Raw genomic sequence first — 27,683 nt, forward strand, 5'->3', positions numbered from 1 at the left:
AGCTTATGCTTTTACCACACCAAACTTAAAATATTGCTCGCCCTCGAGCAAGAGAAGAAAGAAGAGAAGAAGAAGAAGAAGAAAATGGAGGAGAGTGAGGGGAGGTGGATTCGGCCAAGGTATAGTAGAGGGGGTAGTGTTGTGTGAAAATGAAGTATAATAGAAGGGTATATATAGGGAGAGGGGAGAGGGTAGGTTCGGCCATTTAGGGTGGGATTGGGTGGGAAAATGTTTTTGAATTTTGAAGGTAGGTGGGGTTTATGGGGAAGAGTGGATGGATGTGAGTGGTGAATAAGTCATTGGGAAGAGAGCTTGAGGTGATTGGTGAAGGGTTTTTGGGAAGTGTGAAATGGGGAAGAGTAAAACTAGGATTAGGAGGTAAGGTGGGAATATGTTAGGTGGGGATCTTGTGGGGTCCACAGATCCTGAGGTGATTCTGTGGGGTCCACAGATCCTGAGGTGTCAAGGAATTCCATCCCTGCACCAAATAGGCATGTAAAATGCCTTTGCACACCATTCTGGCATTTAAACGCCGAGTGGTGCACGTTCTGGGCGTTCAACGCCCATGTAAAGCATGTTTCTGGCGTTGAACGCCAGTTTCATGCTTGTTACTGACGTTCAGCGCCAGCTTTTCCTCCAGGCACATTCCTGGCGTTCAAACGCCAGAATGTTGCTTGTTTCTGGCGTTCAGCGCCAGATTCATGCTCTGTTTTGGCATTGAACGCCAGACAGATGCTCCTTACTGGCGTTGAACGCCAGCCTGTGCTTCCTCTAAGTTGTGATTTTTCTTCTGCTGTTTTTAATTCTGTTTTTAATTTTTATATTTTTTTTCGTGACTCCACATGATCATGTACCTAATAAAACACAAAATAACAATAAAATAAAATAAAATAAAAATTAGATAAATAAAATTGGGTTGCCTCCCAACAAGCGCTTCTTTAATGTCAATAGCTTGACAGTGGCTCTCATGGAGCCACAAGGTGATCAGGTCAATGTTGTATAGTCCCAACACCAAACTTAGAGTTTGGATATGGGGTCTTAACACCAAACTTAGAGTTTGGTTGTGGCCTCCCAACACCAAACTTAGAGTTTGACTGTGGGGGCTCTTCTTGACTCTGAACTGAGAGAAGCTCTTCATGCTTACTCTCTTTTGTCACAGAGGGATGGCCTTGTGTCTTAAACACAAGGTAGTCCCCATTCAATTGAAGGACTAATTCACCTCTGTTGACATCTATCACAGCTCCTGTTGTGGCTAGGAAAGGTCTTCCAAGGATGATGCATTCATCCTCTTCCTTCCTAGTGTCTAAGATTATGAAATCAGCAGGGATGTAAAGGCCTTCAACCTTTACTAACACGTCCTCCACTATTCCATAAGCTTGTCTCAATGACTTGTCTGCCAATTGTAATGAGAACAAGGCAGGTTGTACCTCAATGATCCCCAGCTTCTCCATTATAGAGAGTGGCATAAGATTTATCCCGGACCCTAGATCATATAGAGCTTTTTCAAAGGTCATGGTGCCTATGGTACAAGGTATTAAAAACTTGCTAGGATCTTGTCTCTTTTGAGGTAAAATTTGCTAAATCCAGGTATCTAGTTCATTAATGAGCAAGGGAGGTTCACTTTCCCAAGTCTCATTACCAAACAACTTGGCATTCAGCTTCATGATAGCTCCTAAATATTGAGCAACTTGCTCTCCAGTCACATCTTCATCCTCTTCAGAGGAAGAATAGTCTTCAGAGCTCATGAATGGCAGAAGGAGATTTAATGGAATCTCTATGGTCTCTATATGAGCCTCAGATTCCTTTGGATCCTTAATAGGAAATTCCTTCTTGCTTGAGGGACGTCCCAGGGGGTCTTCCTTACTAGGATTTTCGTCCTCCTCCTCCCTTGTGCATTCGGCCATATTGATTATATCAATGGCCTTGCACTCTCCTTTTGGATTCTCTTCTGTATTGCTTGGGAGAATACTGGGAGGAGTTTCAATGACTTTCTTACTCAGCTGGCCCAGTTGTGCCTCCAAATTTCTAATGGAGGATCATGTTTCACTCATGAAACTGAAAGTGGCCTTTGACAGATCAGAGACTAGATTGGCTAAATTAGAAGAGTTTTATTCAGAATTCTCTGTCTATTACTGAGAAGATGATGGGAAAGGCTTGCTATTGCTCAGCCTATTGCGTCCACCATTGTTAAAGCCTTGTTGAGGCTTTTGTTGATCCTTCCATGAGAAATTCGGATGATTTCTCCATGATGAATTATAGGTGTTTCCATAAGGTTCACCCATGTAATTAACCTCTGCCATGGCAGGGTTCTCAGGATCATAAGCTTCTTCAGAAGTTGCCTCTTTAGTACTGTTGGATGCATGTTGCCATCCATTCAGATTTTGAGAGATCATGTTGACCTGTTGAGTCAACACTTTGTTCTGAGCCAATATGGCATTCAGATCATCAATTTCAAGAACTCCTTTCTTCTGAGGTATCCCATTATTCACGGAATTCCTCTAAGAAGTGTACATGAATTGGTTGTTTGCAACCATGTCAATGAGTTCTTGAGCCTCTTCAGGCGTTTTCTTTAGGTGAATGGATCCACCTGCAGAATGGTCCAATGACATTTTCAAAAATTCAGATAGACCATAATAGAATATATCTAATATGGTCCATTCTGAAAACATGTCAGATGGACATCTTTTGGTCAGCTGCTTGTATCTTTCCCAAGCTTCATAGAGGGATTCACCACCTTTTTGTTTGAAGGTTTGAACATCCACTCTCAGCTTGCTTAGCTTTTGAGGAGGAAAGAATTTATCCAAGAAGGCAGTGACCAGCTTATCCCAGGAGTCCAGGCTATCCTTAGGTTGTGAATCCAACCATATTCTAGCTCTGTCTCTTACAGCAAAAGGGAAAAGCATGAGTCTGTAGACTTCAGGATCAACTCCATTCGTCTTTACAGTCTCACAGATCTGCAAGAACTCAGTTAAAAACTGGTAAGGATCTTCAGATGGAAGTCCATAAAACTTGCAGTTTTGTTGCATTAAGGCAACTAGTTGAGGCTTAAGCTCAAAATTATTGGCTCCAATGGCAGGAATGGAGATGCTTCTTCCATCAAATTTGGACGTTGGCTTTGTGAAGTCACCAAGCATTCTCCTTGCATTATTATTTTCGGCTGCCATCTCCTTCTCTTGTTCTAATGTTTCTGAAAGGTTACCTTTAGATTGTTGTAACTTAGCTTCTCTTAATTTTCTCTTCAGAGTTCTTTCAGGTTCTGGATCAATTTCAACAAGAGTGCCTTTATCCTTGTTCCTGCTCATATGAAAGAGAAGAAGACAAGAAAAGAAAGAGGAATCCTCTATGTCATAGTATAGAGATTCCTTTATGTTAGTAGAAAAAGAAAGGGGGGAAGAGTGAAGAAGAATGGTTCGGATTTTTAGATGAAGAGAGGTGAAGAGAAGTGTTAGTAAATAAATAATTAAATAGAATATGAAAAGAGAGGGAGAATTTCGAAATAATTTTGAAAAAGGGGGTAAGTTTTCGAAAATTAATATAAGATATAATTAAAATTAAAATTTAGAACAAAAAGAATTTTTGAAAAAGAGGTGAGATATTTTCGAAAATTAGAGAGGGAAAAGTAGTTAGGTGGTTTTGAAAAAGATAAGAAACAAACAAAGAGTCAAATAGTTAGTTGAAAAAGATGTTAAAATCAAATTTTAAAAGATAAGAAGATAAGAAGTTAGATAAGATATTTTGAAATCAAATTTTGAAAAAGATAAAATTTTTGAAAAAGATAAGATAAGAGATAAAAAGATTTAATTTAAAAATTTGAAATTACTTACTTCACTAACAAGAAACTACAAGATAAGATTCTAGAACTTAAAGATTGAACCTTTCTTAACAAGCAAGTAACAAACTTCAAATTTTTGAATCAATCACATTAATTGTTAGCTAATTTTCGAAAATTTGATATAAAGATAAGGAAAAGATTTTGAAAATATCTTGAAAAAGAATTTTTGAAATTTTCGAAAAATAGAAAAAATGAAAAAGATATAATTTTTGAAAAAGATTTTGAAAAGATAAGATTTTTAAATTTTGAAAATTTGACTTGACTTGTAAGAAACAACTAATTTTAAAAATTTTTGACCAAGTCAACCCAAAATTTCGAAAATTTAGAGAGAAATAAGGAAAAGATATTTTTTTGATTTTTTGAATTTTTAATTATGAGAGAGGAAAACACAAACATGACCCAAAACATGAAAATTTTGGATCAAACACATGATGCATGCAAGAACACTATGAATGTCAAGATGAACACCAAGAACACTTTGAAGATCATGATGAACATCAAGAACATAATTTTGAAAAATTTTTGACGCAAAGAAAGCATGCAAGACACCAAACTTAGAAATCTTTAATGCATGGACTCTTAACAAACGAAAAATGCATATGAAAAACAACAAACAACACAAAACAAGAAAACATCAAGATCAAACAAGAGGACTTATCAAGAACAACTTGAAGATCATGAAGAACACTATGAATGCATGGAGTTTTCGAAAAATGCAAGAAAAAAATTTTTAAAACATGCAATTGACACCAAACTTAAAAATTGACTCAAGACTCAAACAAGAAACACAAAATATTTTTTTATTTTTATGATTTTATTAATTTTTTTTGGATTTTTATTAATTTTTTTCAAAAATATTTGTGGAAAAACGAAAAAGAAAAGAAAAATTTTGAAAAAATTTTTGAAAAGAAAATTACCTAATCTGAGCAACAAGATGAACCGTCAGTTGTCCAAACTCGAACAATCCCCGGCAACGGCGCCAAAAACTTGGTGGACGAAATTGTGATTCCTTTGCTATTGTATTCTGTAAAATTCATTGCTTTTTCAACTATGTGTGGACACAACTCCGTTCAACTTAACCAGCAAGTGTACTGGGTCATCCAAGTAATACCTTACGTGAGTAAGGGTTGATCCCACAGAGATTGTTGGTATGAAGCAAGCTATGGTCACCTTGTAAATCTCAGTTAGGCAGATTAAATTGGTTTATGGATTTTTGAATAATTAATAATAAATAGAAAATAAAAAAGGATAGAAATACTTAGGTAAATCAATAGTGGGAATTTCAGATAGGCGTGCGGAGATGCTAGAATCCTTTCGAATCTCTACTTTCTTACTACTTTCATCCAATCCTTCTTACTCCTTTCCATGGCAAGCTGTATGTAGGGCATCACCATCATCAATGGCTACTTTTAATCCTCTCGGGAAAATGGTCCTATGCGCTGTCACTGCACGGCTAATCGTCTGGAGGCATCACCCTTGTTGATGGCTACATCCCATCCTCTCAGTGAAAATGGTCCAAATGCTCTATCACAGCACGACTAATCATCTGTCGGTTCTCAATCATGTTGGAGTAGAATCCATTGATTCTTTTGCGTTTGTCATCACGCCCAGCCTTCAGGAGTTTGAAGCTCGTCACAGTCATTCAATACCGGAATCCTACTCGGAATACCACAGACAAGGTTAGACTTTCCGGATTCCCGGGATCCTACTCGGAATACCACAGACAATGTTAGACTTTCCGGATCCCCATGAATGCCGCCATCTATCTAGCTTATACCACGAAGATTCTGTTGGGGAATCTAAGAGATATGCGCCCGGCCAAAGGTAAAACGGAAGTGGTTGTCAATCACGCGCGTTCATAGGTGAGAATGATGATGAGTGTCACGGATCATCACATTCATCAAAGTGTTGTGCAACGTATATCTTGGAATAAGAATAAAAAAGAATTGAATAGAAAGTAATAGTAATTGTATTGAAACTTGAGGTACAGCAGAGCTCCACACCCTTAATCTATGGTGTGCAGAAACTCCACCGTTGAAAATACATAAGTGAAAGTTTTAGGCATGGCCAAATGGCCAGCCCCCTGAATGATCAAAAGACCGAATGATCAAAGACTAAATAGTCAAAAGATTAAACTTTCAAAAGATGTCTAATACAATAGTAAATTATCCTATTTATACTAGACTAGCTACTAGGGTTTACATGAGTAAGTAATTGATGCATAAATCTACTTTCGGGGCCCACTTGGTGTATGCTTGGGCTGAGCTTGATCTATCCACGAGCTGAGGCTTCTCTTGGAGTTGAACTCCAAGTTATAACGTGTTTTGGGCGTTCAACTCCGGATCATGACGTGTTTCTGGCGTTTAACTCCAGACAGCAGCATGTACTTGGCGTTCAACGCCAATTTACGTCCTCAATTTCCGATTAAAGTATGGGCTATTATATATTGCTGGAAAGCTCTGGATGTCTACTTTCCAACTCCGTTGAGAGCGCACCATTTGGAGTTCTGTAGCTCCAGAAAATCTATTTTGAGTGCAGGGAGGTCAGATTCCAACAGCATCAGCAGTCCTTTTGTCAGCCTTTTTCAGAGTTTTGCTCAGGTCCCTCAATTTCAGCCAAAAATTACCTGAAATTATAGAAAAACACACAAACTCATAGTAAAGTCCAGAAATGTGAATTTAACATAAAAACTAATGAAAACATCCCTAAAAGTAGCTTGAACTTACTAAAAACTACCTAAAAATAATGCCAAAAAGCGTATAAATTATCCGCAAATCAGTCACGTGGACGTGTGACTGATGCGGCCGCGTCAATTGCACATATGGTAATCCACGCGTTCGCATGCATGACGCGAACGCGTCGTATGAAAATTTGGCTCCCAAGCCATGTGAACAGAAAGTCGTGCGGGCGCGCGGCTGACTTCGTGCGAATCGCACAAAACCCAGGGCACGCGGACGCGTGCCTGATGCCAACGCGTCACTAAGAACATTCGCGACCCACGCGTATGCGTGCTGCACGCGTTCGCGTCGCTTGCGCCACACTAGTTCGCCGCCCAGTTTTATTTCTCTCTCTCCCAATCCTAATTCTCTCTTATTCTTTTATCCTTTTATTTTTCTCTCCTCATAATATTTGTCTCTTCTATTTTCAGTTCTTATTTGCTTGAGGGCAAGCAATTGGTGTTGTTGGACGCTGCGCTTATTGGTTTTCTGGCACAAAAGGGAGGCGAATCATCTTCACGGAGGAGCACAACCTGAAGAATAAAGTGACCGCTAGGATAATTAAGGTGGTTGAGTTCCTTTCATTTTGATTCCTCCCTCTTTTTCTATGTTATGTTCTGGATTTCTGCTATTTTGCTTCGTTTGTTGCATGATCCTTTATTAGTGAGAATCATAGGTCTAGTTTAGTTTTCCCTTAAATGCTTTAATGCTGAAAAGATGTTTCATGTACCACTCACTGAACTTGAATCTAAAAAGAAAAGAAAAAGAAGTAATATATTGCATGAGAAATTGAGTTTAATTCTAAGAATAGTCTTATTTACTTAAATGTGGTGGTATTTTCTGTAATTTTTGAATGCATGATATGAACACTGCATATTTGAATTTGAATCAAGAGATGTTGATGTATAAGGAACATGAATTTAGAGAATTGTTATGACTTCTCTGAAATAAAAAAAATTTGATCCTTGAAGGAAAAGAAACAGCAAAAGAAAAAATAATAATAATAATAATAAATAAATAAATAATAAAAGCAAGGTCCAAAGCTCTGAGCATCAATGACTAGGGAGGTCAGACATGATTAAAAGCTTAAAGAGTTGTTTCCCTAGTCATATGCTTGTGGTGTGATTGTGTCAAGTAATCCTTGAGACAGAACACTTAGAGTCGAGACCAAGTGCGTTTAACAGAGTATGCCAAGGGCTTTGAGAACCACTGTCTAGGAGTAATTGAAAGAAAAATCAGAACTCAAAGAGAGTTCCCCAGTTAAGTGCTTGTAGTGTTTCGGTGTCAAGCAAAGCATGAGACAAAACATTTAAAGTCACGGCTAGGCTCAATGTGCAAAGCACCAAAGAAAAATAAATTAAAGTAAATGTTGCTGTGTTCAAGGATTAAACTGAAATGTAAAGATCAGAGAATTCATAATATCATCCGGATTCTAATTCTGAATGACAATAACATTCTTGATCCAAAGGAGAGTGAGATGCCAAACCAATTCAAGATTATAGTTATAAACCCCACTATAAAAAGAGACATGAGCTTAATCGAACTCTCATTCTCATGCAAATTCATATCCTAAGCCTATATTAGTTTTGGTTGCTTGAGGACAAGCAACAGTTTGGTGTTGTGATGCGTGAGCATCTTGTCTATCTTTTCCTAGTGAATTTGCATCTAAATTATTGAGTTTAATTTAGAATTAATTATATTTTAGTCACTATGGATGCTATTTTGAGTTTTGTGTAATTTTATTTATTTTAGGTAGCATTCGGAGGGATTTGATGAAGTTTCTACAGAGAAAAAGAAGAAACTAAAGAGATGACCAGTGAAGACCGACGCGGACGCATGGCTCACGCGACCGCGCGGAATGGAGAAATCGCAATGACATGATCGCGTGGACTAGAATCTGCACAAATGACGCGAGCGCGTGGACGATGCGGACGCGTCACATGTGCGATCTGCAATAATTCAGAAAATGCTGGTTACGATTTCTGGGCTGTTTTGACCCACTTTCCAGCCCAGAAAACACAGATTAGAAGCTGCAGAATGGACAAAGCAAGTGGTCCCCACCCATCAACTGAAAATTTTTTAATTAATTCGAATTTAAATTCAAATATTATCTTTTAGGAAAAGATGTTATCTTAATTTAAAATATTAGATTTTAAATTAATTAGGATTAGTTATAAAAAGGGGAGACTTCTCTTCTATTAGAGGACATAACATTACACATTACATTAGAGGGATTCCATTAGGGAATTCTATACAACTTTACATTCTACATTCCATGAGCAACTAAACCTCCACTGTTAAGGTTAGGAGCTCTGTCTACTTGTATGGATTGATTTTATTGCTTTTTTCTATTTTAGTTTATGTTTTGGATTTTTATTTAAGAATTGTTTTCACTCTTTATTTTATGAATTTGGGTGGAACGAAAGTATGACCCTCTTTCTATTTGAGTTCTTGTATAACTTGGAAAAGCTCTATACTTGAACAACAGCTTGAAAACATATTCTCCTAAATTCTAATTATCTGGATTTAACGGGATACGTGACATATAATCCTTTTATTCTTTGGGTAATTAGAGTTTTTGTGGCATGCAAACTGGAATTTGATTATATACCCTTTAATTGGAATTAAATTACCAAGGAATTGGCAGTTGATAAATTTTAGAGGAGACTAGAAAGGTCTAAGGAATTAGGTCTAGTCACATATAGTTTGCCATAAATTAAATCCTACATAATTAAAATAGTTAGTAAGAAAATTTAATCTGGAAAAATAGATAACTCTGAAACCTTAACTATCTTCTCATTATATTATTCCCAACTTATTTATTTGTCTGTATCTAATGCTCTTTGAATACCAAAATACTCTTTTCTGCTTGCCTGACTAATCCTATTAAACACTATTATTGCTTGATCCATCAATCCTCGTGGGATCGACCCTCACTCACGTAAGGTATTACTTGGTACGACCCGGTGCACTTGCCGGTTAGTAAGTGTGGGTTATAAAAACCGCATCACACACCATAGATTAAGGGTGTGGAGCTCTGCTGTACCTCGAGTTTTAATGCAATTACTACTATTTTCTATTCAATTCAGTTTGTTCCTGTTCTAAGATATTCGTCGCACTTCACCATGATGAATGTGATGATCTGTGACACTCATCATCATTCTCACCTATGAACACATGACTGACAACCACTTCCGTTCTACCTTAGACCGAGTGCTTATCTCTTGGATTCCTTAATCAGAATCTTTGTGGTATAAGCTAGAATTGATGGCGGCATTCATGAGAATCCAGAAAGTCTAAACCTTGTTTGTGGTATTCCGAGTAGGATTCAGGGATTGAATGACTGTGACGAGCTTCAAACTCGCGATTGCTGGGCGTGATGACAAACACAAAAGAGTCAATGGATTCTATTCCGACATGATCGAGAACCGATAGATGATTAGCCGTGCTGTGACAGAGCATTTGGACCATTTTCACTGAGAGGATGGGATGTAGCCATTGACAACGGTGATGCCCTACATACAGCTTGCCATGGAAAGGAGTAAGAAGGATTGAAGGAAGGCAGTAGGAAAGCAGAGATCCAACAGGGACAAAGCAACTCCATACACTTATCTGAAACTCTCACCAATGATTTACATAAGTATTTCTATCTTTATTTTCTGTTTATTTATCATTATTAATCGAAAACTCCATAACCATTTATTATCCGCCTAACTGAGATTTACAAGATGACCATAGCTTGCTTCATACCAACAATCTCCGTGGGATCGACCCTTACTCACGTAAGGTTTATTACTTGGACGACCCAGTGCACTTGCTGGTTAGTTGTGCGAAGTTGTGAAGAAAGTGCTGAGTTATAAACGTGCATACCAAGTTGAATGCCATTGTTAGAGATCACAATTTCGTGCACCAAGTTTTTGGCACCATTGCTGGGGAATCAATTTCGAACAACAATTTCACAATTGTTTCCAGACCACAATGGTGCCAAGTTTTTAATCCGGCAATAGCACCAAGTTTTTGGCGCCATTGCCGGGGATTGTTCGAATTTGGACAACTGACGGTTCATCTTGTTGCTCAGATTAGGTAATTTTCTTTTCATAAATTTTTCAAAAATCTTTCCAATTTTTTTATTTATTTGTTTTCATTTTTCTAAAAAAAAATTTTAATTTTCGAAATTTTTTTTACAAAAATCCAAAAAAATTTATAAAATCATAAAAATCAAAAAAATATTTTGTGTTTCTTGTTTGAGTGTAATGTCAATTTTAAGTTTGGTGTCAATTGCATGTTTTTTTTTTAAAATTTTTTGCATTTTTTTCGAAAATTTCATGCATGGTGTTCTTCATGATCTTCAAGTTGTTCTTGATAAGTCTTCTTGTTTGATCTTCATATTTTCTTGTTTTGTGTCTTTTGTTGTTTTTCATGTGCATTTTTGCATTCATAGTGTCTAAGCATTGAAAATTTCTAAGTTTGGTATCTTGCATGTTTTTCTTTTCTTGAAAATTTTTCAAAAATAAGTCTTGATGTTCATCTTGATCTTCAAAGTGTTCTTGGTGTTCATCTTGACATTCATAGTATTCTTGCATGCATCATGTGTTTTGATTCATAATTTTCATGTTGTGAGTCATTTTTGTTGTTTTTCTCTCTCATCATTAAAAATTCAAAATATCAAAAAATATCTTTTTCCTTATTTCTCTCAAAATTTTGAAACTCTGAGTTGACTTAGTCAAAAATTTTTTTTTTAAACTTAGCTATTTCTTATAAGTCAAGTCAAATTTTCAATTTTAAAAATCTTATCTTTTCAAAAATTTTTTCAAAAATAAAATCTTTTTCATTTTTTATGCATGGTTTTCGAAAATTTGAAAACATTTTTCAAAATATTTTTCGTAATTTTATTTCAAATTTTCGAAACTTAACAAACAAGTAATGTGATTAATTCAAAAATTTGAAGTTTGTCACCTTCTTGTTAAAAAAGGTTCAATCTTTAAATTCTAGAATCATATCTTTTAGTTTCTTGTTAGTCAAGTAATTAATTTTAATTTTAAAAATTAAATCTTTCTCAACCATATTTTTTTAATCATATCTTTTTAAATCATATCTTTTTCAAAAATTTGATTTCAAAATATCTTCTTATCTTCTTATCTTTTCAAAATTGATTTTCAAATCTTTTTCGACTAACTAATTGACTTTTTGTTTATTTTTTATCTTTTTCAAAACCACCTAACTAATATTAGCTCTCTAATTTTTGAAAATTACCTCCCTCTTTTTCAAAATTTTTTTAATTAACTAATTATTTTAAATTTTAATTTTAATTTTAATTCTTCCTTTAATTTTCGAAAATCACTAACCCTTTTTTAAAATTAATTTTCGAATTCTCTCCCTCTCATCTTCTTCTATTTATTTATTTATTTACTAACACTTTCCTTCATCTCAAGAATCTGAACCTATCTTTACCCTTGTGTTTGGATTCTTACTTTTTCCTTCTTCTATTCTTTTCTTCTTCTACTAACATAAATGAACCTCTCTACTGTGGTAAAAAGGATCCCTATTATTATTTTTCGTTCCCTTCTTTTTCATATGAGCAGGAGCAAGGATAAGAATATTCTTGTTGAAGCAGATTTAGAACCTGAAAGGACTCTGAAGAGAAAACTAAGAGAAGCTAAATTACAATAATCCAGAGACAACCTTACAGAAATTTTCGAAAAAGAAGAGGAGATGGCAGCCGAAAATAATAATGCAAGGAGGATGCTTGGTGATTATACTATACCTACTTCCAAGTTTGATGGAAGAAGCATCTCAATCCCTGCCATTGGAGCAAACAATTTTGAGCTGAAACCTCAACTAGTTGCTCTACTGCAACAGAACTGCAAGTTCCATGGACTTCCATCAGAAGATCCCTACCAGTTTTTAACTGAGTTCTTGCATATTTGTGAGACTGTTAAGACTAATGGAGTAGATCCTGAAGTCTACAGACTTATGCTTTTCCCCTTTGCTGTAAGAGACAGAGCTAGAATGTGGTTGGATTCACAGCCTAAAGATAGCCTGGACTCATGGGATAAGCTGGTCGCGGCCTTCTTGGCTATGTTCTTTCCTCCTCAAAAGCTGAGTAAGCTTAGAGTGGATGTTCAGACTTTCAAACAAAAAGAAGGTGAATCCCTCTATGAAGCTTGGGAAAGATACAAGCAGATGACCAAAAGGTGTCCCTCTGACATGCTTTCAGAATGAACTATTCTGGATATATTCTATTATGGTCTGTCTGAGTTCTCCAAGATGTCACTGGACCATTCTGTAGGTGGATCCATTCACCTAAAGAAAATGCCTGCAGAAGCTCAAGAACTTATTGACATGGTTGCAAATAACCAGTTCATGTACACTTCTGAGAGAAATTCTGTGAATAATGGAACGCCTCAAAAGAAGGGAGTTCTTGAAATTGATGCTCTGAATGCCATATTGGCTCAGAACAAAATGTTAACTCAGTAAGTCAACATGATTTCTCAAAGTCTGAATGGATGGAAAAATGCATCCAACAGTACTAAAGAGGCATCTTCTGAAGAAGAAGCTTATGATCCTGAGAACCCTACAATAGCAGAGGTAAACTACATGGGTGAACCTTATGGAAACACCTATAATTCATCATGGAGAAATCATCCAAATTTCTCATGGAAGAATCAACAAAAGCCTCAACAAGGCTTTAATAATGGTGGAAGAAATAGGCTCAGCAATAGCAAGCCATATCCATCATCTTCTCAGCAACAGACAGAGAATTCTGAGCAGAGCACTTCTAATTTAGCAAACTTAGTCTCTGATCTGTCTAAGGCCACTTTAAGTTTCATGAGTGAAACAAGGTCCTCCATTAGAAATTTGGAGGCACAAGTGGGCCAGCTGAGTAAGAAAGTCACTGAAACTCCTCCTAGTACTCTCCCAAGCAATACTGAAGAGAATCCAAAAAGAGAGTGCAAGGCCATTGATATAATCAAAATGGCCGAACCTAGAGAGGAAGGGGAGGACGTGAATCTCAATGAGGAAGACCTCATGGGACATCTCCCAGGCAAGAAGGAGTTCCTTATTGAGGACCTGAAGGAATTTGAGGCTCATATAGAGACCATAGAGATCCCATTAAATCTCCTTCTGCCATTTATGAGCTCTGAAGATTATTCTTCCTCTGAAGAGGATGAAGATGTAACTGGAGAGCAAGTTGCTCAATATCTAGGAGCCATCATGGGGCTAAATGCCAAGTTGTTTGGTAATGAGACTTGGGAAGGTGAACCTCCCTTGCTCATTAGTGAACTAGATACATGGGTTCAGCAAACCTTACCTCAAAAGAGACCAGATCCTGGCAAATTCTTAATACCCTGTACCATAGGCACCATGATCTTTGAAAAGGCTCTGTGTGACCTGGGGTTAGGCATAAATCTTATGCCACTCTCTGTAATGGAGAAGCTGGGGATTATTGAGGTACAGCCTGCCATATTCTCACTACAGATGGCAGACAAGTCAATAAGACAAGCTTATGGATTAGTAGAGGACGTGTTAGTGAAGGTTGAAGGCCTTTACATCCCTGCTGATTTCATAATCTTAGACACTAGGAAGGAGGAGGATGAATGCATCATCCTTGGAAGACCTTTCCTAGCCACAACAGGAGCTGTGATTGATGTTAACAGAGGAGAATTAGTCCTTCAATTGAATGAGGACTACCTTGTGTTTAAGATCCAAGGGTGTTCCTCTGCAACCATGGAGAGGAAGCATGAAAAGCTTCTCTCAGTACAGAGTCAAACAGAGCCCCCACAATCAAACTCTAAGTTTGGTGTTGGGAGGCCACAGCCAAACTCTAAGTTTGGTGTTGAATCCCCACATCCAAACTCTAAGTTTGGTGTTGGGAGTCTACAACATTGACCTGATCACCTGTGAGGCTCCATGAGAGCCCACTGTCAAGCTAGTGACATTAAAGGAGCGCTTATTGGGAGGCAACCCAATTTTTATTTATCTAATTTTATTTTTATTTTATTTTTCCTTTATGTTTTATTAGGTTCATGATCATGTGGAGTCACAAAATAAATACTGAATTTAAAAATAGAATCAAAAATAGCAGAAGAAACAGCACACCCTGGAGGAAGGGCTTACTGGCGTTTAAATGCTAGTAAGGAGCATCTGGCTGGCGTTTAACGCCAGAATAGAGTATGGATCTGGCGTTGAACGCCAGAAATAAGCAACATCCTAGCGTTTAAATGCTAGGAATATACCCTGAGGAATCTGGCACTAAACGCCATAAATAAGCATGGAACTGGCGTTCAACGCCAGAAACATGCTGCAAATGGGCGTTGAACGCCCAAAACAAGTATGAAGCTGGCGTTCAACGCCAGAAACAAGCATCAATCTGGCGTTGAACGCCAGGATTGCATGCAGAGGGTGTTTTACACGCCTTATTGGTGCAGGAATGATAATCCTTGACACCTGGTGCACGAAATTGTGATCTCTACTTTTCACAACTCAAACAATCCCTGGTAATGGCTCCAAAGACTTGGTGCTCAATACCATGGTCTAAACATAATTTCACAACTTTGCACAACTAACTGGTGCACGAAATTGTGATCATCAATGGCGCCATCAACATGGTACGCTCATTGCAATCTCAACTTTTTATCACAACTCTGCACAACTAACCAGCAAGTGCACTGGGTCGTCCAAGTAATAAACCTTACGCGAGTAAGGGTCGATCCCACGGAGATTGTTGGTATGAAGCAAGCTATGGTCACCTTGTAAATCTTAGTCAGGCAGACTCAAATGGGTATGGGTGATATATGAATAAAACATAAAGATAAAGATAGAGGTACTTATGCAATTCATTGGTAGGAATTTCAGATAAGCGTATGAAGATGCTTGGTCCCTTCCGTCTCTCTGCTTTCCTACTGTCTTCATCCAATCCTTCTTACTCCTTTCCATGGCAAGCTTATGCAAGGGTTTCACCGTTGTCAGTGGCTACCTCCCATCCTCTCAGTGGAAATGTTCAACGCACCCTGTCACGGCACGGCTATCCATCTGTCGGTTCTCGATCAGGCCAGAATAGAATCCAGTGATTCTTTTGCGTCTGTCACTAACGCCCCGCCTTCAGGAGTTTGAAGCACGTCACAGTCATTCAATCATTGAATCCTACTCAGAATACCACAGACAAGGTTAGACCTTCCGGATTCTCTTGAATGCCGCCATCAGTTCTTGCCTATACCACGAAGACTCTGATCTCACGGAATGGCTGGCTCGTTTGTCAGCGAGCACTCGGTTGTCAGGCGATCAACCATGCATCATGTATCAGGAATCCAAGAGATATTCACCCAATCTAAGGTAGAACGGAGGTGGTTGTCAGTCACACGTTCATAGGTGAGAATGATGATGAGTGTCACGGATCATCACATTCATCAAGTTGAAGAACAAGTGATATCTTGGACAAAGAACAAGCGGAATTGAATAGAAGAACAATAGTAATTGCATTAATACTCGAGGTACAGCAGAGCTCCACACCTTAATCTATGGTGTGTAGAAACTCCACCGTTGAAAATACATAAGAACAAGGTCTAGGCATGGCCGAATGGCCAGCCTCCCAAAGAGGGTTCAATCATAAAAACATGATCAAAAGATCCTCGGATTGAAAGATGAAAATACAATAGTAAAAGGTCCTACTTATAGGGAACTAGTAGCCTAAGGATTACAAAGATGAGTAAATGACATAAAAATCCACTTCCGGGCCCACTTGGTGTGTGCTTGGGCTGAGCAATGAAGCATTTTTCGTGTAGAGACTCTTCTTGGAGTTAAACGCCAGCTTTTATGCCAGTTTGGGCGTTTAACTCCCATTTTGGTGCCAGTTCCGGCGTTTAACGCTGGGAAATCTGAAGGTGACTTTGGACGCCAGTTTGGGCCATCAAATCTTGGGCAAAGTATGGACTATCATATATTGCTGGAAAGCCCAGGATCTCTACTTTCCAACGCCGTTGAGAGCGCGCCAATTGGGCTTCTGTAACTCCAGAAAATCCACTTCGAGTGCAGGGAGGTCAGAATCCAACAGCATCTGCAGTCCTTTTCAGTCTCTGAATCAGATTTTTGCTCAGGTCCCTCAATTTCAGCCAGAAAATACCTGAAATCACAGAAAAACACACAAACTCATAGTAAAGTCCAGAAAAGTGAATTTTAACTAAAAACTAATAAAAATATACTAAAAACATACTAAAAACAATGCCAAAAAGCGTACAAATTATCCGTTCATCACTAACCAGCAAGTGCATTGGGTCGTCCAAGCAAAAAACCTTATGCGAGTAAGGGTCGATCCCACGGAAATTGTTGGTATGAAGCAAGCTATGGTCACCTTGTAAATCTTAGTCAGGCAGATTCAAATGGTTATGGATGATATATGAATAAAGCATAAAGATAGAGATACTTATGTATTTCATTGGTGAGAACTTCAGATAAGCGAATGGAGATGCTTTGTCCCTTCCGTCTCTTTGCTTTCCTACTGTCTTCATCCAATCCTTCTTACTCCTTTCCATGGCAAGCTGTATGTTGGGCATCACCATTGTCAGTGGCTACAATCCCGTCCTCTCAGTGAAAATGTTCAACGCACCCTGTCACGGCACGGCTAATCATCTGTCGGTTCTCAATCAGGTTGGAATAGAATCCATTGATTCTTTTGCGTCTGTCACTAACGCCCAGCCTTCAGGAGTTTGAAGCTCGTCACAGTCATTCAATCATTGAATCCTACTCAGAATACCACAGACAAGGTTTAGACCTTCTGGATTCTCTTGAATGCCTCCATCAATTCTAGCTTATACCACAAAGATTCCGATTAAGGGATCCAAGAGATAAACATTCAAGCCTTGTTTGCTTGTAGAACGGGAGTGGTTGTCAGGCACGCGTTCATAAGTGAGAATGATGATGAGCGTCACATAATCATCACATTCATCAAGTTCTTGAGTGCGAATGAATATCTTAGAACAAGAATAAGCTGAATTGAATAGAAGAACAATAGTAATTGCATTAACACTCGAGGTACAGCAGAGCTCCACACCTTAATCTATGGTGTGTAGAAACTCCACCGTTGAAAATACATAAGAACAAGGTCTAGGCATGGCCGAATGGCCAGCCCCCAAATGATCTAAGAACTAAACGTCCAAAGATGATCCTAAGATCGAAAAATGATCCAAAGATGATCTAGAGATCTAAAGTGATCAAAAGATAAAAATACAATAGTAAAAGGTCCTATTTGTAGAGAACTAGTAGCCTAGGGTTTACAAAGATGAGTAAATGACATAAAAATCCACTTCCGGGCCCACTTGGTGTGTGCTTGGGCTGAGCATTGAAGCTTTCATGTGTAGAGACTTTTCTTGGAGTTAAACGCCAGCTTTTGTGCCAGTTTGGGCGTTTAACTCCCATTCTTGTGCCAGTTCCGGCGTTTAACGCCGGGCAGTTTTGAGCTGATTTGGAACGTCGGTTTGGGCCATCAAATCTCGGGAAAAGTATGGACTATTATACATTGATGAAAAGCCCAGGACGTCTACTTTCCAAAGCCGTTGAGAGCGCACCAATTGGGCTTCTGTAGCTCCAGAAAATCTACTTCGAGTGCAGGGAGGTCAGAATCCAACAGCATCTGCAGTCCTTTTCAGCCTCTGAATCAGATTTTTGCTCAGGTCCCTCAATTTCAGCCAGAAAATACCTGAAATCACAGAAAAACACACAAACTCATAGTAAAGTCCAGAAAAGTGAATTTTAACTAAAAACTAATAAAAATATACCAAAAACTAACTAAAACATACTAAAAACAATGCCAAAAAGCGTATAAATTATCCGCTCATCACAACACCAAACTTAAATTGTTGCTTGTCCTCAAGCAACTGAAAATCAAATAAGACAAAAATAAGAGAATATACAATGAATTCCAAAAACATCTATGAAGATCAGTATTAATTAGATGAGCGGGGCTTTTAGCTTTTTGCCTCTGAACAGTTTTGGCATCTCACTTTATCCTTTGAAATTCAGAATGATTGACTTCTATAGGAACTCAGAATCCAGATAGTGTTATTGATTCTCCTAGTTAAGTATGATGATTCTTGAACACAGCTACTTTATGAGTCTTGGCCGTGGCCCAAAGCACTCTGTCTTCCAGTCTTAAGCACACTCTTTTTGCCTTGGATCACAACTTTATTTTTTTTCTTTTTCTTTTTCTTTTTCTTTTTCTCTTTCTTTTTTTTTCGTTTTTTTCTCTCTCTCTTTTTTTGAATATTCACTGCTTTTTCTTGCTTCAAGAATTATTTTTATGATTTTTTAGATCCTCAGTAACATGTCTCCTTTTTCATCATTCTTTCAAGAGCCAACATTCATGAACAACAAATTCAAAAGACATATGCACTGTTCAAGCATACATTCAGAAAACAAAAGTATTGCCACCACATCAAAATAATTAATCTATTATAAAATTCAAAATTCATGCAATTCTTCTCTTTTTCAATTAAGAACATTTTTCATTTAAGAAAGGTGATGGATTCATAGGACATTCATAACTTTAAGGCATAGACACTAAGATACTAATGATCACAAGACACAAACATAGATAAACATAAGCACTAAAATTCAAAAAACAAGAAAATAAAGAACAAGAAAATTAAAGAACGGGTCCACCTTAGTGATGGCGACTTGTTCTTCCTCTTGAAGATCTTATGAAGTGCTTGAGCTCCTCAATGTCTCTTCCTTGCCTTTGTTGCTCCTCTCTCATGATTCTTTGATCCTCTCTAATTTCATGGAGGAGGATGGAATGTTCTTGGTGCTCCACCCTTAGTTGTCCCATGTTGGAACTCAAATCTCCTAGGGAGGTGTTGATTTGCTCCCAATAGTTTTGTGGAGGAAAGTGCATCCCTTGAGGTATCTCAGGGATTTCATGATGAGTGGGATCTCTTGTTTGCTCCATCCTTTTCTTAGTGATGGGCTTGTCCTCATCAATGGGGATGTCTCCCTCTATGTCAACTCCAACTGAATAACAGAGGTGACAAATGAGATGAGGAAAGGCTAACCTTGTGATGAGCGGATAATTTATACGCTTTTTGGCATTGTTTTTAGTATGTTTTTCGTATGTTTTAGTTAGTTTTTAGTATATTTTTATTAGTTTTTAGTTAAAATTCACTTTTCTGGACTTTACTATGAGTTTGTGTGTTTTTCTGTGATTTCAGGTATTTTCTGGCTGAAATTGAGGGACCTGAGCAAAAATCTGATTCAGAGGCTGAAAAGGACTGCAGATGCTGTTGGATTCTGACCTCCCTGCACTCGAAGTGGATTTTCTGGAGCTACAGATACCCAATTGGCGCGCTCTCAACGGCGTTGGAAAGTAGACATTCTGGGCTTTCCAGAAATGTATAATAGTCCATACTTTGTCCGAGATTTGATAGCCCAAACCGGCGTTCCAAATCAGCTCAAAACTGCCCGGCGTTAAACGCAGGAACTGGCACAAGAATGGGAGTTAAACGCCCAAACTGGCATAAAAGCTGGCGTTTAACTCCAAGAAAAGTCTCTACACAAAAATACTTCAATGCTCAGCCCAAGCACAAACCAAGTGGGCCTGGAAGTGGATTTTTATGTCATTTACTCATTTCTGTAAACCCTAGGCTACTAGTTCTCTACAAATAGGACCTTGTACTATTGTATTTTCATCTTTGGACATCTAGTTCTTAGATCAGATCTTGAGATCTTTGAATCTTTTGATCACGTTTTGGGGGCTGGCCTCACGGCCATGCCTAGACCTTGTTCTTATGTATTTTCAACGGTGGAGTTTCTACACACCATAGATTAAGGTGTGGAGCTCTGCTGTACCTCGAGTATTAATGCAATTACTATTGTTCTTCTATTCAATTCAGCTTATTCTTATTCCAAGATATTCATTCGCACTCAAGAACTTGATGAATGTGATGATTATGTGACGCTCATCATCATTCTCACTTATGAACGCGTGCCTGACAACCACTCCCGTTCTACAAGCAAACAAGGCTTGAATGTTTATCTCTTGGATTCTTTAATCGGAATCTTCGTGGTATAAGCTAGAATTGATGGCGGCATTCAAGAGAATCCGGAAGGTCTAAACCTTGTCTATGGTATTCTGAGTAGGATTCAATGATTGAATGACTGTGACGAGCTTCAAACTCCTGAAGGCTGGGCGTTAGTAACAGACGCAAAAGAATCAATGGATTCTATTCCAACCTGATTGAGAACCGACAGATGATTAGCCGTGCCGTGACAGGGTGCGTTGAACATTTTCACTGAGAGGACGGGACTGTAGCCACTGACAACGGTGATGCCCAACATACAGCTTGCCATGGAAAGGAGTAAGAAGGATGGGATGAAGACAGTAGGAAAGCAGAGAGACGGAAGGGACAAAGCATCTCCATACGCTTGTCTGAAATTCTCACCAATGAATTACATAAGTATCTCTATCTTTATCTTTATGCTTTATTCATATATCATCCATAACCATTTGAATCTGCCTGACTAAGATTTACAAGGTGACCATAGCTTGCTTCATACCAACAATCTCCGTGGGATCGACCCTTGCTCGCGTAAGGTTTATTACTTGGACGACCCAGTGCACTTGCTGGTTAGTTGTGCGAAGTTGTGAAATTATATTTAGACCATGGTATTGAGCACCAAGTTTTTGGAGCCATTACCGGGGATTGTTTGAGTTGTGAAAAGTAGAGATCACAATTTCGTGCACCACCTTGCCAAGTTAGAGGACTTGTCCGCCACCTTATAAAGTTCTTGGGCTATAACCTTATGAACTTCTACTTCCTCTCCAAACATGATGCTATGAATCATGATGGCCCGATCTATAGTAACTTCAGACCGGTTGCTAGTGGGAATGATTGAGCGTTGGATAAACTCCAACCATCTCCTAGCTACGGGCTTGAGGTCATGCCTTCTCAATTGAACCGGCTTCCCTCTTGAATCTCTCTTCCATTGGGCGCCCTCTTCACAAATGTGTATGAGGACTTGGTCCAACCTTTGATCAAAGTTGACCCTTCTAGTGTAAGGGTGTTCATCTCCTTGCATCATGGGCAAGTTGAATTCCAACCTTACATTTTCCGGACTAAAATCTAAGTATTTCCCCCGAACCATTGTAAGCCAATTCTTTGGGTTCGGGTTCACACTTTGATCATGGCTCTTGGTGATCCATGCATTGGCATAGAACTCTTGAACCATTAAGATTCTGACTTGTTGAATGGGGTTGGTAAGAACTTCCCAACCTCTTCTTCGGATCTCATGTCGGATCTCCGGATATTCACTCTTTTTGAGTTTGAAAGGGACCTCAGGGATCACCTTCTTCAAGGCCACAACTTCATAGAAGTGGTCTTGATGCACCCTTGAGATGAATCTCTCCATCTTCCATGACTCGGAGGTGAAAGCTTTTGCCTTTCCTTTCCTCTTTCTAGAGGTTTCTCCGGCCTTGGATGCCATAAATGGTTATGAAAAAACAAAAAGCAATGCTTTTACCACATCAAACTTAAAAGGTTTGCTCGTTCTCGAGCAAAAGAAGAAAGAAGAGAGTAGAAGAAGAAGAAATAGAGGAGATAGAGATGGCTTTGTGGTTCGGCCAAAGGGGGAGAAGTAGTGTTTAGGGTGTGTGAAAATGAAGGAGTGAAGATGGGTTTATATAGGGGTGGAGAGAGGGTTAGGGTTCGGCTATGGAAGGGTGGGTTTGGGAGGGAAAGTGGTTTGAATTTGAATGGTGAGGTAGGTGGGGTTTTATGAAGGATGGATGTGAGTGGTGAAGAGAAAGATGGGATTTGATAGGTGAGGGGTTTTTGGAGAAGAAGTGTTGAGGTGATTGGTGAATGGGTGAAGAAGAGAGAGAGTGGTGGGATAGGTGGGGATCCTGTGGGGTCCACAGATCCTGAGGTGTCAAGAAAAAGTCATCCCTGCACCAAGTGGCGAGCAAAAATGCCCTTCATGCCAATTCTGGCGTTAAACGCTGGGCTGGTGCCCATTTCTGGCGTTTAACGCCAACTTCTTGCCCTTTCCTGGCGTTTAACGCCAGTCCGGTGCCCCTTTCTGGCGTTAAACGCCCAGAATGGTGTCAGACTGGGCGTTAAACGCCCATTTGCTACCCTTACTGGCGTTTAAACGCCAGCAAGGTCTTCTTCCAGGGTGTGTTGTTTTTTTTCTGTTTTTCATTCTGTTTTTGCTTTTTCAACTGATTTTGTGACTTCTCATGATCATCAACCTACAGAAAACATTAAATAACAAAGGAAAATAGATTAAATATAACATTGGGTTGCCTCCCAACAAGCGCTTCTTTAATGTCAGTAGCTTGACAGAGGGCTCTCATGGAGCCTCACAGATACTCAGAGCAATGTTGGAACCTCCCAACACCAAACTTAGAGTTTGAATGTGGGGGTTCAACACCAAACTTAGAAGTTGGTTGTGGCCTCCCAACACCAAACTTAGAGTTTGACTGTGGGGGCTCTGTTTGACTCTGTTTTGAGAGAAGCTCTTCATGCTTCTTCTCCATGGTGACAGAGGGATATCCTTGAGCCTTAAACACAAAGGATTCTTCATTCACTTGAATGATTAACTCTCCTCTGTCCACATCAATCACAGCCTTTGCTGTGGCTAGGAAGGGTCTCCCAAGGATGATGGATTCATCCATGCACTTCCCAGTCTCTAGGACTATGAAATCAGCTGGGATGTAATGGTCTTCAATCTTTACCAGAACATCCTCTACAAGTCCATAAGCTTGTTTTCTTGAGTTGTCTGCCATCTCTAGTGAGATTCTTGCAGCTTGTACCTCAAAGATCCCTAGCTTCTCCATTACAGAGAGAGGCATGAGGTTTATGCTTGACCCTAGGTCACACAGAGCCTTTTTAAAGGTCATGGTGCCTATGGTACAAGGTATTGAAAACTTCCCAGGATTCTGTCTCTTTTGAGGTAATTTCTGCCTAGACAAGTCATCCAGTTCTTTGGTGAGCAAAGGAGGTCCGTTCTCCCAAGTCTCATTACCAAATAACTTGTCATTTAGCTTCATGATTGCTCCAAGGTATTTAGTAACTTGCTCTTCAGTGACATACTCATCCTCTTCAGAGGAAGAATACTCATCAGAGCTCATGAATGGCAGAAGTAAATCTAATAGAATCTCTATGGTCTCAGTGTGAGCCTCAGATTCCCATGGTTCCTCATTAGGGAACTCATTGGAGGCCAGTGGACGTCCATTGAGGTGTTCCTCAGTGGCGTTCACTGCCTCTTCTTTCTCTCCTAGTTCGGCCATGTAGGTCATGTTAATGGCCTTGCATTCTCCTTTTGGGTTCTCTTCTGTATTGTTTGGAAGAGTACTAGGAGGGAGTTCAGTAATTTTCTTGCTCAGCTGACCCACTTGTGCCTCCAAATTCCTAATGGAGGACCTTATTTCAGTCATGAAACTTTGAGTGGTTTTGATTAGATCAGAGACCATGGTTGCTAAGTCAGAGTGGTTCTGCATAGAATTCTCTGTCTGTTGCTGAGAAGATTATGGAAAAGGCTTGCCATTGCTAAATCTGTTTCTTCTACATTATTGTTGTTGAAACCTTGTTGAGGTCTCTGTTGATCCTTCCATGAGAGATTTGGATGATTTCTCCATGAAGAATTATAGGTGTTTCCATAGGGTTCTCCCATGTAATTCACCTCTTCTATTGAAGGGTTCTCGGGATCATAAGCTTCTTCTTCAGATGAAGCATCCTTAGTACTGCTTGGTGCATTTTGCATTCCAGACAAACTTTGAGAAATCAAATTGACTTGCTGAGTCAATATTTTGTTCTGAGCCAATATGGCATTCAGAGTATCAATCTCAAGAACTTCTTTCTTCTGATTTGTCCCATTGTTCACAGGATTCCTTTCAGAAGTGTACATGAATTGGTTATTTGCAACCATTTCAATTAGTTCTTGAGCTTCTGTAGGCGTCTTCTTCAGATGAAGAGATCCTCCAGCAGAGCTATCCAAAGACATCTTGGATAGTTCAGACAGACCATCATAGAAAATACCTATGATGCTCCATTCAGAAAGCATGTCAGAGGGACACTTTCTGATCAATTGTTTGTATCTTTCCCAAGCTTCATAGAGGGATTCACCTTCCTTCTGTCTGAAGGTTTGGACTTCCACTCTAAGCTTACTCAATTTTTGAGGTGGGAAGAACTTTGCCAAGAAGGCGTTGACTAGCTTTTCCTAAGAGTTCAGGCTTTCTTTAGGTTGTGAGTCCAACTATATCCTAGCTCTGTCTCTTACAGCAAAAGGGAATAGCATAAGTCTGTAGACCTCAGGGTTAACCCCATTAGTCTTGACAGTGTCACAGATTTGCAAGAATTCAGCTAAAAACTGATGAGGATCTTCTAATGGAAGTCCATGAAACTTGCAATTCCGTTGCATTAGAGAAACTAATTGAGGCTTAAGCTCAAAGTTGTTTACTCCAATGGCAGGGATAGAGATGTTTCTCCCATAGAAGTCGAGAGTAGGTGCAGTAAAATCACCCAGCACCTTCCTTGCATTGTTGGCATTGTTGTTGTTTTCGGCTGCCATGTTTTCTTCTTTGAAGATTTCTGTTAGGTCCTCTATAGAGAGTTGTGCCTTAACTTCTCTTAGCTTTCGCTTCAAGGTCCTTTCAGGTTCAGGGTCAGCCTCAACAAGAATGCTTTTGTCTTTGCTCCTGCTTATATGAAAGAGAAGAAAACAAGAAAATATGGAATCCTCTATGTCACAGTATAGAGATTCCTTGAGGTGTCAGAGGAAAAGAAAAATAGAAGGAAGAAGTAGAAAATTTGAACTTATCAAGGAAAGATGGAGTTCGAATTGTGCATTGAGGATTAGTGTTAGTCCATAAATAAAAGGATGTGAGAAGAGGGGAAGAAATTTTTGAAAATTAAGTAAAAGATTTTAAAAACATTTAAAAAAACTTATTGATTTTCGAAAACAAAGAGTGGAGAAGAAATCAAGTGATTTTTGAAAAAGATTTTGAAATTAGAAATAAAAAAGATGTGATTGAAAACTATTTTGAAAAAGATGTGATTAAAAAGATATGATTGAAAAGTTATGGTTTTAAAAAGATGTGATTGAGAATATATGATTTGCAAAACAATTTAAAAAGATTTGATTTTAAAAATTAATGACTTGGCTAACAAGAAAAGATATGATTCAGACATTAAACCTTTCTCAACAGAAAAGGCAACATACTTGAAATGTTGAATCAAATCATTAATTGTTAGCAAGTATCTTTGAAAAAGGAAAGAAATTGCTTTTGAAAACATATGATTGAAAAGATATGATTTGAAAAAGATTTGATTTTGAAAAATTTTGAAAACTTGAAAAAATTTGCATTAAAAACAAAATCTTCCCTCTTGTGCCATCCTGGCGTTAAACGCCCAAAATGGTGCACATTCTGGCGTTTAATGCCCAAAACACTACCCTTTTGGGCGTTAAACGCCCAGCCAGGCACCCTGGCTAGCGTTTAAACGCCAGTTTGCCCTTCTTCACCGGGCGTTTTGAACGCCCAGCTTTTTCTGTGTAATTCTTCTACTGTATGTTCTAAATCTTCAATTCTCTGTATTATTGACTTGAAAAGACACAAATTAAAAATTTTTGGGATTTTTAATAATGAGGAATAATCAAAATGCAACTAAAATCAAATAACAATGCATGCAAGACACCAAACTTAGCAGTTTGTATACTACTGACACTAACAAAATGAGAATGCATATGAGAAATAAAAAACACTCAAGTCAAGAGAATTTAAAGATCAGAGCAATGAAATCATCAAGAACATCTTGAAGATCACTTAAGACACATGAATGAATGCAAGAAGAACAGAAACATGCAATTGACACCAAACTTAACATGAGACACTAGACTCAACAAGAAACATACAATATTTTTGGTTTTTATGATTTTGTAATTTTTTTTGGATTTTTCGAAAATAAAGTGGAAAAGAAAATAAAGGTATCAAAATTCTTAATAAGAATTCCAGGAATCATGCAATGTTAGTCTAAAGCTTTAGTCTAAAGAAATTAGACATGGCTAGCCAAGCTTCAGCAGGACATTGCATTCAAGAGCTAAATTGATGAAAATCAATCAGCTTGGGTGATAATAAGAACATCACCTTGAAACACTAGAATTCATTCTTAAGAATGCTGAAAAATACCTAATCTAAGCAACAAGATGAACCGTCAATTGTCCATACTCGAAACAATCTCCGGCAACGGCGCCAAAAACTTAGTGCACGAAATTGTGATCTCTACTTTTCACAACTCAAACAATCCCTGGTAATGGCTCCAAACACTTGGAGCTCAATACCATGGTCTAAACATAATTTCACAACTTCGCACAACTAACCAGCAAGTGCACTGGGTCGTCCAAGTAATAAACCTTACGCGAGTAAGGGTCGATCCCACGGAGATTGTTGGTATGAAGCAAGCTATGGTCACCATGTAAATCTTAGTCAGGCAGATTCAAATGGTTATGGATGATATATGAATAAAGCATAAAGATAGAGATACTTATGTATTTCATTGGTGAGAACTTCAGATAAGCGAATGGAGATGCTTTGTCCCTTCCGTCTCTCTGCTTTCCTACTGTCTTCATCCAATCCTTCTTACTCCTTTCCATGGCAAGCTGTATGTTGGGCATCACCATTGTCAGTGGCTACAATCCCGTCCTCTCAGTGAAAATGTTCAACGCACCCTGTCACGGCACGACTAATCATCTATCGGTTCTCAATCAGGTTGGAATAGAATCCATTGATTCTTTTGCGTCTTTCACTAACGCCCAGCCTTCAGGAGTTTGAAGCTCGTCACAGTCATTCAATCATTGAATCCTACTCAGAATACCACAGACAAGGTTTAGACCTTCCGGATTCTCTTGAATGCCGCCATCAATTCTAGCTTATACCACGAAGATTCCGATTAAGGGATCCAAGAGATAAACATTCAAGCCTTGTTTGCTTGTAGAACGGGAGTGGTTGTCAGGCACGCGTTCATAAGTGAGAATGATGATGAGCGTCACATAATCATCACATTCATCAAGTTCTTGAGTGCGAATGAATATCTTAGAACAAGAATAAGCTGAATTGAATAGAAGAACAATAGTAATTGCATTAACACTCG

Source organism: Arachis stenosperma, chromosome 1 (genome assembly GCF_014773155.1).
Source record: "Arachis stenosperma cultivar V10309 chromosome 1, arast.V10309.gnm1.PFL2, whole genome shotgun sequence".
Classification (NCBI taxonomy): domain Eukaryota; kingdom Viridiplantae; phylum Streptophyta; class Magnoliopsida; order Fabales; family Fabaceae; genus Arachis; species Arachis stenosperma.